The following is an 18,825-nucleotide window of genomic DNA, read 5'->3' as shown; positions in this document are numbered from 1 at the left end:
GTCATTTTAACATTTTACTACCTTATCTGGCCATGTGGGGTGTGACACATCATCAGACACATCCTGTTTCATTTATGATGGAGGGACTCTGAAAGTCACAAAGACTATTTTTATAGGGCCATCAAGCGGCCCTTACTATTCCTAAAGGGCCAGCAGTCGGCTATGCTTTGTTGTCCCCATTATTAACGAGTGGGTCTCCTATAATCTTATTGCGCATGCAGTGACTGCAACGGCTGCCAAAAATTTGGAGGAACTCCAATGCCAGTTGCAAGAGACGTTGTGGTTGGAGGGAGTCCTGCAAAAAATGCTCCCATTATTAGAAACTGTGTCTCCTATACTGTTTGCCTATGCAGTGAAGCAACGGCTGCCAAAAATTTGGAGAAACTCCAATGCCCCTTGCAAGAGACCTAGAGGTCGGAGGACCTCCTGAGAACAATGCTCCCATTATTAGGAAGTGTGTCTCCCATACTGTTTGCCTATGTAGTGAAGCAACGGCTGCAAAAATATGGAGGAACTCCAATGCCCCTTGCAAGAGACATAGAGGTCGGAGGGCCTCCTGAGAACAATGTTCCCATTATTAGGATGTGTGTCTCCCATACTGTTTGCTTATGCAGTGAAGCGACGACTGCCAAAAATTTGGAGGAACTCCAATGCCCCTTGAAAGAGACCTAGAGGTCGGAAGGCCTCCTGAAAGCAATGTTCCCATTATTAGTAAGTGTGTCTCCCAAACTGTTTACCTATCCAGTGAAGCAATGGCTGCCAAAAGTTTGGAGGACCTCCAATGCCCCTTGCAAGAGACGTAGATATGTTGATATGGTACATATGGTGGTGATATGGTGGTGGAGGATGAGGATGCAGAGAAGGAGGAGGAGAAGAGCAAATAGACAAAATCAGGAAGCGTATACCCATGTCTGGGAGTGAAGACAGAGGTGCATGGGAATAGAGTTAGACCTGCAAAAAAATAGACAGTGTATTTGAGTTTATGTTACGCTGCTATCATTCAGTGGTGTTGAGAAGTCTGGCCCAATCCAGCCCTTGTTAATTTTTATAAGAGTAAGCCTGTCAGCATTTTCAGTTGACAGGCGAATGCGCCAATCGGTTATAATTCCATCAGCGGCACTAAAAACTCGCTCTGATAAAACGCTAGCGGCAGGGCAGGCCAGGACCTCCAAGGTGTAGAGAGCCAGTTCATGCCACGTGTCCAGCTGGGATACCCAATAATTATAAGACACAGAGGAATCATGGAGGATGTGGGTACGGTCGGCAAGGTACTCCCTCAACATCTTCCGAAACTTTTCCTTCCTTAGGAAAATACCCTGCGCCTCAGGGCCTGTGCGATAGAAGGGACTGAGGAAACTGTCCCAGAACTTTGACAGTGTTCCCCTGCCTCTGCTGGATTGCATTTGTGTCTCTCTTGCCTGAACTACTTGGTTGTCCAACGAACTGTGTCCACTGCCGCCAGCGTTTTCAGATGGGAATTTTTTAAATAATTCCACAACAAGGGCTTTCTTGTACTGCCCTTTTTTATTAGGCCTGTCCTGCAAGGGAATAAGAGACAGAAAGTTCTCCTTGTAGCGTGGGTCTAGAAGTGACACCAACCAGTAATGACTGTCACCCAAAATTTGATCAATGCGAGGGTCACGGGAAAGGCAGCGTAACATAAACTCAGGCATGTGTGCCAGACTGCAAAGAGTCAAGACGTTCTTATCCTCACCAAGAGGATGACTGACCATGCCCTCCTCCTCCTCCTCTTCCTCCTCCTCCATGTCCTCAGGCCATCATGCTGAACAGACGGTATGACAGTTGTGCAGGTAGTACTGTCTATAGTGCAGGAAACTAGCTCCTGTTCTTCCTCCTCTTCCTCCTCTTCCTCATTGTCACCCAATCCACGTTGGGATGAAATGAGGCTGGACTGTGTGGAATCACCCTGTATGTTTTCTTGCTCCATCTCATTATGTTCTGCCTGCAATGCATGCTCTTTAATTGTGAGCAGAGAGCATTTCAGAAGACAGAGAAGTGGGAAGGTGGCGCTAATTATGATGTCATCGCCGGCCACCATCTTGGTGGAGTCCTCAAAGTTTTGGAGGATGGTACAAATGTCTAACATCCTTTCCACTCCTGAGGTTTTATGTGTGGAGTGTGACCTGAATACCGACGGCCTTGTTGATGCTGGTATTCAAGAACTGCCATCTTCTGCTCACAAATCCTTCCCTACATCTGCAGTGTAGAGTTCCAACGAATGGGGACATCACACACCAGTCTGTGAGCCGGAAGCTGCAAACACTCCTGAAGCATGGCAAGTGTGGCGGAAGCTGTAGCTGACTTTCTAAATTGGGCACACAGGCGGCGTACTTTGACAAGCAGATCCGACAGATCCTGGTAGGTTTTTAGAAACCGTTGAACCACGAGGTTAAGCACATGTGCCAGGCATGGTACTTGTGTGAGCTCGCCTCAGAGCCGCTACCAGGTTCCGCCCATTGTCACACACGACCATGCCTGTCTGTAGGTTCATCTGTGTCAGCCACAGATCTGCCAGGTGTTTCAGAGCTGTCCACAACTCTTCAGCGTTCTGCGGTTTGTCACCTAAGCATATTAGCTTCAGCACAGCCTGTTGCCGCTTGGCCAAGGCAGTGCTGCAGTGCTTCCAGCTTGTGACTGATGTGGTCATTTCGGAGATGGAGGCTGAAGAGGAGGCTGAGGAGGTCCAGGAGCTGTAGAATGTGGAGGAAACCCTGATTGACCGAGGGCCCGCAATCCTCATTGTCGGGAGGACGTGTTCTATCCCAAGGTCCGACTGGGTCCCGGCTTCCACTATATTAACCCAGTGTGACGGCAGTGAGATGTAACATCCCTAAGATTTTTGAACAGTCTTATAGGTGATATGTCTTACAGACAACCACGGTTTTAAATAGCAGGCCTGTAATTTACTAATACTATTCTTCACAGACACCTAGTGTGAATAGCTTGACTGACACACTGCAACAGAATGGAAAAGGAGGCCAATATTTTCCACGTTCAGTTTAAATTTCTGGATTTTTATTGCTGAAATATGGAACAGATCTGGCTTTACTCTGCAGTGAGAACAAGCAAATGGAGCAGAAAAATTGTGTACTCTGGATTGCTTTTTAAGAAAATAACCAGGATTAAGATAAAAAAAAAAATTCCCTTCCTCTGCTAATGACTATATAAATAATGTTTTCTCGAAACCAAATACCATGGAAAAAAATCAAAGTTGCTTTATTTAAAACATACCATTAAAAGACAAAAAACGCAGTGTCATAAACATAATAAAAACGCAAGCAAAAAAACAAACTAAAAAAACACAATTAAAAAAGTGCAAGTAACCGAATTTAGCTAATGGATGAAGAAATGCTGCAAAAAATCATCAAGAACTCACCAAATACTCATCGTGGGAACAAAGCCCAAAAATTGTCAAGATTTTATACAGTATGTATATTGGGAAGCTCGGGTCATTAACTTTATTACTGATACTGGCCTGAATGATCTCATTGGTGGATCAAATCTAAATTTCTTATTATATTATTGTGCTTTAATTTGAAAGTATGTGGCATAGCATTGATGCAGAATCCTTATGCTGCTAGCACACAAGCGTAAAAGCTTTGTATCTTTGGCACAGTTTGACCAGAGTCATGAATTACCACTGTTATGATCTATTACATGACAAGGTTGTGTAATGTGTGTTAGGTTCTCATAGGACACTTGCTGTTTGGCCTTCAATGTGTAACTAATGGTACCAGTTTGACAGCAGCTCAATAAAAAGAAGAATTCTAATTCTAGAGCTTTATAAGATGTTTTAAAATACAAAAGGCATTCATTTCTAGATGATAGAAATGTATCTAGTGACCCATACTTAATAGATTACAGCACTTGAAAGGAGACTGCATCGGGGCATTCTACATCAAACCTACCTATTAATTATCATCTCCATATCAGAAGACAAGCACACCATCTACACAAAGCCTCTATTCAATGGACTAAATATGAAAAATGTCTGTCTTTATTTGTAATATCTGAAACATTTACCGTAATGAACGTAAAGCATTATCATACAAATTATTGATGTGATTTTTTTAAAGAGAAATAAACTCAACCAAACTTAAAAAAAGAAAATGGTACCAAATAATGCTTGAAAAGACAAGGGGGGGGCACCAAGAACAATAGGGTCTTATCCGATGGACAAAGGGTGAATTGGTGAAGGATAAAAGTAACTGTTCACACATAACTAAGGAAGCCAAAGATTTACAGTTGCTGCAGCATGATCAGATCGAAGTAAGCCATCCTGTAAAACAAGTGTTTGGAGGAATGGAGTAGTGATCTGTGCTGCTGATACTGTAGTCTCAAAATCCAGGAGACAATGGAGGAGAAACAATGCGGTTTAATCTCAACGCATTTCGAAGTTGGACACCTGGCACACTTTTTGGACATTTTAAACTATTTAAGTCTATCTCATTTATTCTGTACTACTATTGTAGTCCTCCATATGAAGAAGTGTGTCCAACTTTGAAACACTGTGAGATTAAACCGCATTGTTTCTCCTCCACATCATCTTCTGGAATTTATTGAGACTACAGTATCAGCAGCGCAGATCACCACTCCATTTCTCCAAACACCAAATAATGCTTGTAATTATTCTGTATCATATCTACAGCGGGGGAAATAAGTATTTGATTCCTTGCTGTTTTTGTAAGTTTGCCCACTGACAAAGACATGAACAGTCTATAATTTTAAGGGTAGGCTAATTTTAAACTTAAGAGATAGAATATCCAAAAAAAGTCAAGAAAATCACATTGTATAAATTAGATTTTTTTTGCATTTTGCAGTGAGAAATAAGTTTTTGATCACCTACAAACCATTATGAGTTCTAGCTCCTACAGACCAGTTAGACGCTCCTAATCAACTCATTACCTGCTTTAAAGACAGCTGTCTTACATAGTCACCTGTATAAAAGACTCCTGTCCACAGACTCAATTAATCAGTGAGACTCTAGCTCTAACCTCTAAAACATGTGCAAGACCAAAGAGCTTTCTAATGATGTCAGGGACAAGATCATAGACATGCACAAAGCTTTAATGGGCTACAAAATCATAAGTAAGATCCTGGGTGAGAAGGAGACAACTGTTGGTGCAATAGTAAGAAAATGGAAGAAATTCAAAATGACTGTCAATCGACATTGATCTGGGGCACCATGCATAATCTCAGCTCGGGGTATCCTTGATCATGAGGAAGGTGAGAGATCAGCCTAAAACTACATGAAGGGGAACTTGTTAATGATCTCAAGGCAGCTGGGACCACAGTCATCAAGAAAACCATTGGTAACACATTACACCTTAAAAGTTTAAAATCCTGCAGTGCCCGCAAGGTCCCCCTGCTCAAGAAGGCACATGTGCAGACCTGTCTGAAGTTTGCCAATTAATACCTGGATGATTCTGTGAATTATTGGGAGAAGCTGCCGTGGTCCGATGAGACAAAAATTGAGCTCTTTGGCATTAACTTAACTCGTCGTGTTTGGAGGAAGAAGAAGGATGAGTACAACCCCTAAGAACATCGTCCCAACTGTGAAGCATTGGGGGGGAAACAATATACTTTGGGGGTGCTTCTCTGCAAAGGGGACATGACAACTGCACCATACTGAAGAGAAGATGGATGGGGTCATGTATCGCGAGATTTTGGCCAACAACCTCCTTCCCGCAGTAAGAGCATTGAAGATGGGTCATGGCTGCGTATTACAGCAAGACAATGACCCAAAACATTCAGCCACAGTAACAAAGGAGTGGCTCAAAATGAAGCACATTAAGGTCATGGAGTGGCCTAGCCAGTCTCCAAACCTTAATCCCATAGAAAACTTATAGAGGGGGTTGAAGCTCCGAGTTGCCAAGCAACAGCCTCAAAATCCTAAAGAAGTTTTCCACTACTTTATATAAACCCCCCAAAGTATCCCCCCGGGCCCAGAAGTGTTTTTGTAAATACCTTGGGGTACCTTTTATGCCTCTGAGTGGTGCTGTCGCTGGCCGCTCAGAGGCATCACGTGATCCATCAAGTGAGGCGTGACATCAGTGACGCGCTCCCCACGGTGGATGCTGGGCTTTGGGCGGGGTTACCCCATGCGTCACACTCAGCATCCACCGCGCGTTTTCCCAGTGAATGAGGAGAGGGAGAGCGCGAGGTGGACCCTGGGTGTGACGCGTGGGGTAACCCCGCCTCGAACCCAGCAGCCACCAGTGGAATGTGGAAGAGGGACCCTCGGTTGCAGCCTCGACTTGTCATGATGTCAGCGGATGTCAGAGCCGGCAGCAGCCGGGGGTCACAAGATGCCTGTGAGCGGCCAGTGATAGCGCTGCTCACAGGCAGAAAATGCACGACAAGTTATTTAGAGAAACACTTATGAGCCCTAAGGTAATACATTTGGGGATCATATAAAGTAGTGGACAACCCCTTTAATGATTTAGAGATGATCTGCAAAAGAGGAGTGGACCAAAATTTCTCCTGACATGTGCCCAAACCTCATCATCAACTATAAAAAACTGCTGACTGCTGTGCTTGCCAACAAGGGTTTTGCCACCAAGTATTAAGTGTTGTTTGCCAGAGGGATCAAATACTTATTTCTTGCTGCAAAATGCAAAAAATGCATTTAATTTATACAATGTGATTTTCTTGATTTTTTTTGGATATTCTATCTCTCAATGTTAAAATTAACCTACCCTTACAAGTATAGAATGGTCGTGTCTTTGTCAATGGGCAAACTTACTAAAACAGCAAGGGATCAAATACTTTTTTCCCCCACTGTATAGAAGGCTTATCACTGATACAGTATGGTTTCCATATTGTAGAAATAAAGGGTTTGTCTCAAAAAGAAATCTTTTCCAAATTACATATTTGTAGAGGTGAACAAATGTTTCAAAATTTAAATATGCCAGGTTAAATTAATTTTGTAAAAAAAATTGATTTGTTGTTGTTAACCTCTGTGCTTGCTGCAAGGAGGGACCAGAGGGGCATAACTAAGTGACTACTCAGACCGACCTAGGTCACACGGCGGGTTAGTCGACTCCGTGAACCAAGGAGGGACCGGGCAGGTGAACCAGATGCCACTCTGGGACCGACCTTGTGTGAGAGCAGGTGACTCCCATGGGTCAGATGACAGGAGCTGACCGGTACAGCGGGTGACCACTGCAGGTTGGCTGGCATGGCAGGTAACTTGGCTGGTGCTCAGGGTAGGCTGGTTGGCGGGCACAACAGGTAACAGGCAGGTGCTCCGGGTAGGCAGGCTGGCGGGCACGGCAGGTAAGTGGCAGGTGCTCCGGGTAGGCTGGCAGGCGGGCAAGGCAGATAACTGGCAGGTGCTCTGGGTAGGCTGGCTGGGGGGCATGACAGGTAACAGGCTGGTGCTCCGGGCAGGCTGGCTGGCAAGCACGACAGGTAACAGGCATGTGCTCCGGGTAGGCTGGCGGGCACGGCAGGTAACTGGCAGACTGGCGGGTACGGATGATAGACACACTGGCGAGCAGGACTGTTAGACAGAATGGCAGGCAGGACTGTTAGAAAGACTGGCGGGCAAGGAACCTGAGGGCTGAAAAGAGTGCTAGCACACAAACAACAACCTTGCACAGGCACCTCCATATTGGAGGAGGTGCTTAATGTAGCGACAGTCCTCCGGCCATTGGCCGGGGACTCTTTAGGATGGCGCACGCGGCCCCTTTAAGAAGGAGGACGCGCCCTAAGAACAGAGCCCGGGGAGCTGCGCGCAGTGCGCGCCTTAGCAGCGGGAGGACGGGAGGACAGGAGGACACAGGACCGGGACCGCGGTGGTGAGGGGAACAGCGTCTCTGCCAGCCAGGAGGCAGATACACCGATGCTACAGTTGTGAATCGATTTGCCACAAATTGCAATACTGTAAAGCCTCCAACTGAATGAAAAAACAGGTGTAACATTAAGAAATCTCTTAAGTGTGTATCCAACCCTCTTCAAGCTCTTTAACACAAACATAGCCATAGTAATAAAGGCAACACCAGTGTAAGCAAGCAATAAAATTGATACTATTCTTCCTTTATCATCCATCTATATAGAAAAAGTTGTGCAAATCTATTAATAAATTTTAAAAAGTGCAAAGACATAAATGTGTCCCATAGTATATAGTGCATGACAGAGCTAAAGCAGAGCCATGTAGATGAAGGAACTGCCTCTTGGCTTCCTGGATAGATTCTTGTTGAAACACAATTTAGTGAAAAATAAGAATATGAAAAATAAACATGAAAATTGTTTTCACAGAGATCTTAAATCAATTTAATTTATGGGAACTGATAAGTAACACAGTGAGATAATCAGGCAAACGGGAAGGCTGGTATAAAATAGTTCTCAAGACATCTAGTTGGATTTTCTGCCTAAATATGGTAACACCAGAGGGACTAAAATTGCTCACCGCTTGGTGACAAGTGAGCGAGTGATTGTACTCTCTGTCACCACTTACATTAACGCTAGTTCAGGGGAATAACATGGTCTGTGAATCCAATTGGAGACAAATGTTTGAGTGGCAGTTTGGAGCCAAGCCTCACCTACTCATTCCGTGATTATTCAAGGGTATTTAGAGACCCTGGGTCAATTAAAATAGCATTGTTCCCTATATGTATGTATACTCCACTGCTGAAACACGTAGAAAGCAGGAACAATTTAGGGCATTTATAGCATGGTTCTACTTGAGTGTGATTTGGAAACCCAAAACACTAGTGAAACGTGAAGAAGTGACAATGTCTTCCCTCACACTGTCGGTACTGCTTCCTGTATTCTAGTATAGAGGAGGGGATGAAAAAGGAAGCAGGAGAGGCCATTATAGTTATCAACAACATGCTTGTTACTGAGGTAGCTGAATTCAAACAGACATAACAGATTGGCATCAGATTGGATGGTATTCACACTTGGATTTGACATAGTTTTCATACAGATGGTAATACATGGCAGAAGTTTACATTTTGTATTCAAAACGATATCACAGTGAAAGAAAGGGTGGCACATGTTAAGGAGCTGAAACTCCTAAACCCTTCATCCAATTTTAATGTGGATACCTTCAAATGAAAGCTGAAAGTCTGAACTTCAACTCCTTCTGAATTGTTTTGTTTAAAATTCATTGTGGTAATGTCTAGAACCAAAATTAGAAAAATGTTGTCTCTGTCCAAATATATATGGACCTAACTGTATAGAGGCAACCTTCTCTAACCTACAGTAATCTCAGGACTTCTAATAGCTCTGCATCGCCTTGGTTCCCAACTATGTTACCAGTTAGGACCTCTCTCAGCTTCCCACTAAGCTGTACTCGTTTTTAGGATAATGCTTCTGCCACATTCTTGTAGGATTCCAGGTTGATAGAACTTGGTTTTTATCTGACTGATGTTCACTTGTGTAGTAGCTACAGATAGGTCCAAAAATATTTGGACAGTGATTTTGGGTCTGCAAGGCACTATTTTTTTATGTAAAATTAAACAACTGAGATGCAATTGAAGCGTAGACTTTCAGGATTAATTAACTCCTTTACCCCCCAGGGTGGTTTGCACGTTAATGACCAGGCCAATTTTTCCAATTCTGACCACTGTCACTTTATGAGGTAATAGCTTTGGAACACTTCAACGGATCCCGCTGATTCTGAGATTGTTTTTTCGTGACATATTGTACTTAATGATAGTGGTAAAATTTCTTCGATATCACTTGCATTTATTTGTGAAAAAATCAGAAATTTGGCGAAAATTTAGAAATTTTCAAAATTTTTATTTTTCTGCCCTTAAATCAGAGAGATATGTTACACAAAATAGTTAATAAATAACATTTCCCACATGTCTACTTTACATCAGCACAGCTTTGGAACCAAAATTTTTTTTTATTAGGGAGTTATAAGGGTTAAAATTGATCAGCGATTTCTCATTTTTCCAACAAAATTTACAAAACCATTTTTTTAGAGACCACATCACATTTGAAGTGACTTTGAGGGGCCTTTATGCCAAAAATACCCAAAGGTGACACCATTCTAAAAAGTTCACCCCTCAAGATGCTCAAAACACACATTCAAGAAGTTTATTAACCCTTCAGGTGCTTCACAGGAATTTTTGGAAGGTTTAAGAAAAAAATGAACATTTAACTTTTTTCACAAAAATGTTACTTTAGACCCAATTTTTTTATTTTCACAGGGGTAACAGGAAAAAGTGATCCCAAATATTTGTTGTGCAATTTCCCCTGAGCACGCAGATATCCCATATGTGAGTAAAAAACACTGTTTCGGCGCACGGCAGGGTTCGGAAGGGAAGGAGTGTCATTTGATTTTTTTGAATGTAAAATTTGCTTGAATAATTAGCGGTTGCCATGTTTCATTTGGAGAATCCCCGATGTGCCTAAACAGTGGAAACCCCCCACAAGTGACACCATTTTGGAAACTAGACCCCTTAAGGAACTTATCTAGATGTGTGGTCAGCACCTTGAATCCCCAGGTGCTTCACAGAAGTTTATAACATTGAGCCATAAAAATGCAATTTTCACATTTTTCCCACAAGAAAGTTTTTCAGCCCGCAATTTTGCATTTTCATAAGAGTAACAGGAGAAATTGCACCATACCATTTGTTGTGACATTTCTCCTGAGTAAGCTCATACCCCATATGTGGGGGAAAAGCACTGTTTGGGTGCACGGCAGGGATCGGAAGGGAAGGAGCGCCATTTGACTTTTTGATTGTAAAATTTGCTTGAATAATTAATGTATGCCATGTTGCGTTTGGAGAGCCCCTGATATGCTTAAATAGTGGAACCCCCCCACAAGTGACCCCATTTTGGAAACTAGACCCCTCAAGGATTTTATCAAGGGGTATAGTGAACATTTTGATCCCAGACGTACGACACAGAATTTGATAACATTAGGTCATTATATTGCATAAGTTGGCATTTGTCTTGAGCGCAAGTGTTCACTACATGAGTTTGCATCGGGTACTCGGGTATGCACCATGCTCGAGTCCCCACCCCGCTATTTTATGGTTGTTAGACACCCAAAAAAAACATGCTGGGATCGCTCGTGCATGACAGGCAATCCCAGTGAGGTTTTTTTGGCCGCAAAGCATATGGGGTGGAGACTCGAGCATGTCACTCGAGCACCTAGGATACTCGGTGCATACCCGAGCACCCGATGCAAACTCAAGTAGCGAGCACTTGCGCTCAACACTAGTCGCCATATCGTCATCATTTTTTTTTTCTTTACTTTCGAAAAACTCCCAAATCTAGCGCAACCCCAACCCTAGCACAACCCCAACCCTAGCACAACCCCAAACTTAGCACAACCCTAACCCTAGCACAACACTAACCCTAACCCTAGCACAACCCTAACCCTAACACAAACCTAACCCTAACTCTAGCACAACCCTAACCATAACCCTAGCACAACCCTAACCCTAGCACAACCCTAACCCTAGCACAACCCTAACGCTAACCATAGCACAACCCTACCCCTAACCCTAGCACAACCCTAACCGAACCCTAACCCTAGAGTTTATTTTTTTACACCGTTCCTCATGCGGGATAAGTGATTAGACGATTTTATTCTTCAAGTCGGTGCGATTACAGTGATACCAGATTCATAGCAGGTTTTCATTATTGACAGCTGTCACACACTAAAAGACGTTTTTTTTTTTGCAAAGACTAGTTTTTGCATTGCCATATTTTGAGAGGTATAATTTTTCCAGATTTCGGCCGACAGAGTCATGTGACAGCTTGTTTTTTGCGGGGCAACTTGACGTCTTTATTGGTACCATTTTCAGGCACGTGACATTTTTTGATCTCTTTCTATTCCGTTTTAGGGAGGCAGAATAAACAAAAACCAACAATTCAGGTAATCTTTTTTTTTATTATTTTGTATGTCGTTTTGTGAGTGGTAAAATTGATAATGCAGCTTTATTCTTCGGGTCAGTACGTTTACACCGGTACCACATTTATATAGCTTTTCTATGTTTTGGCTCTTTTACACAATAAAAGCTATTTTATAGAAAAAATAATTTTTTTGTATCGCTTTATTCTCTTTTTTACTTTTCAGCTGATGGAGCTGTATCGCAGCTTGTTTTTTGTGGGACAAGATGACGTTTTCAGTGGTACCATTTTTTTCCATTTTTTGTTTGGCGGTATGATGATAGAGCATTAATTTTTTATTTGTTTTTTATCTTTTTTTTACCGTGTTCACTAAAGGGGTTAACTAGTGTGATAGCTTTATAGGTCAGGTTGTTTCGGACTCGTCGATACCAAATATGTGTACTTTTATTGTTTTTGTTTTTTTTTTCATAATAATATTTATTGATGGGTACACTATATTTTTATTTTTTGGGGATTTTTTTTTTGATTTTTTAAAAAATATTTTTACAATTTTTTTTTTCATTTATACTTTGTCCCACTATGGGACTTTCACTTTTTTTTACTCTGATCGCCTGTATAGCACAGGGATTGATCATCATCCCAGTGCTATACAGAATGTCAGCATTGCAGAAACAGAAGATACTTTGATCATGCACTGTGCATGATCAGAGTATCTGCCAGCTGTCTGGTGAACCGGATGTTGTCATTTCGACATCCGGGTCACCATGACAACTACGAGACCCGGCCTCAGACAGCTTGGGACGCCGGGGTAGAGGTGAATACCGGTGCTTACCTCCGGAATGCTGCGATTGACTTTGATCGCAGCATTCCGGTGGTTAATGGGCCGGGAGCGATGCGGGACCGCTCCCAGTACATAGTACCGGGTGTCAGCTGTGACAATCAGTTGACACCCGGCGGCGATTGCGCCCGCACAGCCCGTGTGGGGGCTCAATCGCCAGGGCGTATTAATACGTACCTGGCTCTTAAAGCCCAGGTCGCAGGTACGTATTACTACGCCCTGAGCTTTAAAGTGGTTAAAGGGGTTGAACAAAAATATCCTGTGAAACGTTTAGGAATTGTAATAATTTCTCTACAAAGACTCCTCATTAAGGGGGTTCAAAGGTAATTGGACAATTTTCTTAGGCGTGTGAAATTAATGCTTTATAGGGTTTGAGATCTAGTGATTGACTCAGTCATTGCAGAATTTTCCACTTCTTTGCCTTAAAAACTTCCTCAGTTGCTTTTGCAATATGTTTTCGGTGAATGTCCAGCTGTAATATAAAATGCCATCCTATCAACCTTGCTGCATTGGTTGAATCTGAGCAGAAAGTATTGCCCTGTACACTTCGGAATTTATCCGGCTGCTTCTGTCTTCAGTCTCATCATCAATAATCACTAATCACCAAGAGCCATTGGAAGCCATGCATGCATGTTTTTCAGAGGATGTAGTGTGCTTTGGATTATGAACCGCTGCAAGACTTCTGTTATATTAAGCGGGCTGACTGGGTGAGGTGAATCCCCTAAACATAAGGTCTGCATGAGCACACGGTCCACGGGCGTCAGTGCAACAGCTAGGTGGAGCCTGTGGTGCAAAGACAGCTGAGGGACTGGAAACTGCAGATAGACATTTGGATGTCTGGAAGTTGGAAACCATAACCAATCGGGAGACATCCAGAGGACCACAGGCAAGCAGGTGGACACGTAGAAGGCAAACTAAAAGTCTTTATAAAGTCCTGGAAACCACAGACAAGTAGGTGGGATGCAGGAAACTGCAGGCAAGCAGCCAGGATCGCTGGCAGGACGGGGGCATCCAGGTAATCACAGACAAACAGGCGGGTTGCTGGAAACTGCAGGCAGGCGATATATGTCCAGGAGACCACAGGCAAGCTAGTGGAATGCTGGAAACCACTGGTAAATGTGAGACATCTGGGAGATCACAGGCGATTGCAAAAGTAACTGAAGATCTTAGACAGATTACAGAATTACTGAAGAACACAGGCATAATGGACAGTTAAAGGGAACCTGTCACGTTCTATTTGCTATGTTCACTGCCCCCATTGCTTTGTTAGTGATGCACTGTGAGATGGGGTGCAGGCCATCAGTGCTTCTGCAGTCCGCTGAGGCATGGTGGTATAGCGGCCAACGTTGTTACTACTCCCCACAGGCGGAGCAAGGCCTCAGGGCAGAGAGACAGGATGGAGGGGGTAGTAGTAGAGGAGACTGTGTGCTGCAGCCTGCGGTGTAGCGCAGAATAAACAGTCCGGTGGCCATAGGGGTGAACTTCCAAGGCTTTACTCACATTAGAGATAGCAGAAGGAAGGCGACTCCCTGCTCCCCACGGAGTCCTGCAGTCACCAGGGACGGGGGTCCGATTACCTCCGAGCAAGTCCAGCATTCAATCAGGACCCCGAACTAGAGTGTTCCTGAACTACAGACCGCATCCTTTCCTGTCTATGTGTGTAGATAGGCCGGGTCTCCCTCTGAACTCCTCTCAGAAAAAGGGCACGGGTGGCAGCTCAGCTCTTTCCGTTACCCGGTGGGATCCTCAGGGCCTACCGGGACATGGAGTAGCAAAGGCAGGTCTCGGGGGCCGGTACCCCTCTTGCAGCCGGACTCCCTCTGAATATATCAGATAGGCGAGGACAGGTGGCGTAGACCGCTCTGTCTGCATCCTCCACGGGATCCATTTGCTGTGGAGCTACACTCTTAAGCTCCGGGCCTTCTTTGTCATGGTCCTTGACCGGGCTGAGACATACATAATCTGCAGCCTGCCCCTCGACCCAAAGGCCGGGGTACGAGGGCCGTGTCCCCGTCCTCTGCAGGTCCACACAGGATCCATGCTCAGGGTGGAAGATCACAATACAAAGGCAGTCAGAAGAACTTGACTAACAAGGACCAAGAACCAAGATGGCTTTTTATTAAATATGAATTTTACAGTGTCACTAGAATGTGAGTCCTCCACCATCACCCACTAACTGGTTCCCCTAGCTCTTGGTTCCCTAGTATCCCTGTAACCAGGAGGGCAGCACCTGGTGCATTCTAGCCCCCTCTGGTGGAGAAATGTGGTGTTGGATGAAAAGGTTGGGTCCTGACCATCACGCTGTTCTTACCTCAGAGGAGGAACACTACTCTCCATTAAAGAAGTGCAGCATCCCTGTGGCGGTCGAACCCTCAGGGGCGCCACATTCTCCCCTGGTGAAACACAGCACATCCGCGGGCTGCAAAAGAGTAACACCCAGGAAATTTTTCTTTTTATATAACAACAAACTATCTTCCCTTTATGGGAGGCACATCTTCTTAAACGTTGCAAATATAACAATACATTATCAAAGTACAAAAGTATAAAATTATAAAATTATAAAAGTGCTAGCATTTTCCAGAGACATCATGTGCAGACAGACGGGTTAAGGTGCAAAGATGCAAAGTCAGTTCAGAAGTGCGAGGGACCTGTCCCAAACCCTCAACGTGGGCCCTTGGGTGGCTGCAGGGCATGAAGATCCTGAGTCGGACCTCCCGGAGAGACACCCTGACAGGTTTTCCTTCTGAGGTCTTGAGTTAGAAATGGCCGCGGTTTTGCATAAAACCAATATGGAGCCAATAAAAAGATGCAAACTATGTGCAAGAAAGGAGTCTGTCTGCTGCCAGTCCGCAGGGACACATGTCTCTAGAAGCCGGGGATAGAAAGAAATTAAAACTTAAATGTCAACATTTTTAACTATAACCAAGTTGCAACAGCCGGGGCTGCTTAAACCTTGGGTTCCCTCCTGGGAAAAGGCTCGTTCCTCCCGACGGAGGCTGACCGGTCCCCTGAGGCTGAGCCCGAGGGGGCGTCGCTCCCGGACACTTTGTGTACATCCAGGGCCTACCACCCCCGCACCCCGTGGTGGCGAGAGTAGGTTACTATAGCGACCGGGAAGAGGTTCCGGCCAGGGTGTCCCTTCTTCAGATGCGGCTCGATGTCCCGCCTGCTGACAAACACGTCGTCCTCGTGCTGGGGACTTCTGATGAACCCCCACCCCGCCTCATGGTGGAAGCAGACGACTTGCCCTTCCACTCAGGGACTGGGAGGGGTGGCCTCTTTCTGGCGAGCCCGGGATTTAGCAGCTTTGACCCGTACCTCAAGACGTTCGCAGCGGAGCTCCCATTGACGTTGCTCCCGAGAGAGTTGGAGTATCTGCTCGATGCACCGCTGGCTCCTCCTCTGCACTTCAGCCCTGGTCTCCCAGGGGAAACCCATCAGGTCCCCCCCCTGGTTGTCCCAGGCCCACTCCTCAGCCTCCGGCCAGGTGACTGCTGGTGCGGGCAGCGGTGTTATTGGGGCCTGCAGCGGGACCTCTGCAAGCGCGGACCAGTCCAGGTTGGAGCCGGTGGACACCTCTGCAGCTTCAGGCACTTCAGGTTTGGGAGTAGGGCGGCATCGCAGGTCCCCACCTATAGCTGCCGCTTTCAGCTCCGGAGCCAAGACTTGCTCCCAGGTGGCCGCGCTGGGCAGGAGATAATCGGCCATGAGGTCCAGGATAGGAACGGTAGGCTCTGCAGCCGGGGCAGGGGTAGCACACTCACCCAGCGCTGGGCTGCTCACGACCTCTGTCACCACGTCTCCTTGGACTTCAACTCCTTGGTGGCGGGCCCAGATGCGCAGCAACATTTCTTCCCGCCACGCAGCCGTCGCCGCCTCCTGGGCCTCTCTCTGTTTCCGCATGAGACCCGGGGCTTCCTGTCGGAGAAACTCAAAATCTCCCGCTGTTAAAACGCTGCCACCTCGCTCCCCGCCGGGTGAAGGGCCTGAACCGGGTTCAGAAGGCTCAGTAGGTTGCGCTCCAGAAGCCTCCATGTCTGCCTCTGAAGATTGCCAACCTCCGACCGCAATGGCCACGCCTCGTTACTTTTCTTCTTCCTCCTCTTTCGGGGCGGTTCCTGGGCGGCATGCTGACAGGCCGGCCTTCGTTCAGCCCATCCGGTTTGACGGGCATTACCCTGCGGACAGTCTCTGATGGAAGGGGCGGTCCACATTTTTGGCGCCAAGTGGGAGCCCAGCCCACGATGGGAGGTGCTCAAAGACCGTCTTTTCACAGCATTATGGTGCCTGTTCTTCTTGGGCGGGCGCCATTTTAGGTGTAAAACGACAGTTCAAGGTGTAAGGCACACAGAACCCGGTAGCAATGGGTAATTCCTTCCTTTGCTGTGGGCACGCAATCCTGCCGACTACGCCAGTGATGTGATGCCTCTACTCGAAAGCCCTTTTCTTTACCCTGGGAGATGGGGAACTCGGAGTCGGGTCCTGTGATGGAGAGATGCGGTGCAGCCATGGCCCGGACCCGACCCGTGCTCAGGGACGTCACATTAAAAGGATGGTGTGGGCTTATCCGGGTTGAGTGGCTGATTCCGACTACGCCACCTGTGGCACCTGATGAAGGCCACCAGCGCCGCTGCAGTCCGCTGAGGCATGGTGGTATAGCGGCCAACATTGTTACTACTCCCCACAGGAGGAGCAAGGCCTCAGGGCAGAGAGACAGGATGGAGGGGGTAGTAGTAGAGGAGACCGTGTGCTGCGTTGTGCGGTGTAGCACAGAAGAAACAGTCTGGAGGCCATAGGGGTGAACTTCCAAGGATTTATTCACATTAGAGATGGCAGAAGGAAGGCGACTCCCTGCTCCCCGCGGAGTCCTGCGGTCACCAGGGACGGGGGTCCGACTACATCCGAGCAAGTCCAGCATTCAACTACAGACCATATCCTTTCCTGTCTGTGTGTGTAGATAGGCCGGGTCTCCCTCTGAACTCCTTTCAGAAAAAGAGCACGGGTGGCAGCTCTGCTCTTTCCGTTACCCGGTGGGATCCTCAGGGCCTACCGGGCTTTCCCGACCAGGACATGGAGTAGCATGGTCGGGTGTCGGGGGCCGGTACCCCTCTTGCAGCCGGACTCCCTCTGAATATATCAGGTAGGCGAGGACAGGTGGCGTAGACCGCTCCGTCTGCATCCTCCCCGTGATCCATTTGCTGTGGAGCTACACTCTTAAGCTCCGGGCCTTCTTAGTCATGGTCCTTGACCGGGCTGAGACATGCATTATCTGCAGCCTGCCTCTCGACCCAAAGGCCGGGGTACGAGGGCCGTGTCCAAGTCCTCTGCAGGTCCACACAGGATCCACAATTGAGGTAATTGTTCAATTTACTTTAGGTCCCTTTAAATAAGGCAGCTACATTTTAAAGAGATGTAACTCCTAAACTCTTATTTCAATTAAGATGTGATTACCATCAAATTAAAACTGAGAGTCTGGAGTTTAAGATCATATTGATTATATAACTTTATCTTGAAAATGTTTTGGTGCACAGCTAAAATGCCAAAACTTGTGTCACTGTCCAAATATTTCTGGATCTGTATAGGCACTCTTATGAACTAGGCCTTAATAGTCCCTTAAGTAGCTGAAACTCCTCCCTAAACTTCCCACTAATTGCTAACCCTTTCTTTAACAAAAACTTCTGCAGCTAGCATTAGTTTTAATGTACACTTATTAAATCAATACAACAGTTGAGAAATGCACCACATAACACAATGCATTACTATTTGATCTCCAGGGGGTGCAGATCATTTTTCCTCACTTGTCTTGTAAGTAAGGGAGTCTTAATTCTGGGATTAACAGAGAAAGTGCTTGCCTCCAGAGGTCACAAAAGGGATAGATGACAAATTATGCCTTTCTTCAGGAGTGGTTATCCCACTTTTTAGTGGACTTCAAGTCTGTGTAAACAACCATGAAGGCAGGTTAGATATGTCTGCTCTATTTTTCATCTGTCCTTGTTTTAAGTCTATAAACAGCAGTCTGAGATTAGTTAAAGATCGTTCATTTGATAGGGATTCAAAATTCTTGTGAAAAAGTATATATTGTTTTGTGAATGTTATTTATATCTCATATTTTGAGACCAATGTTATCCATATATCTGTTAAAAGTT

The sequence above is a fragment of the Phyllobates terribilis genome, unplaced genomic scaffold (assembly GCF_046119375.1).
Source record: "Phyllobates terribilis strain yellow unplaced genomic scaffold, ASM4611937v1 Scaffold_2__4_contigs__length_985480577, whole genome shotgun sequence".
Lineage (NCBI taxonomy): Eukaryota > Metazoa > Chordata > Amphibia > Anura > Dendrobatidae > Phyllobates > Phyllobates terribilis.
This window is presented reverse-complemented; position numbering follows the sequence as displayed.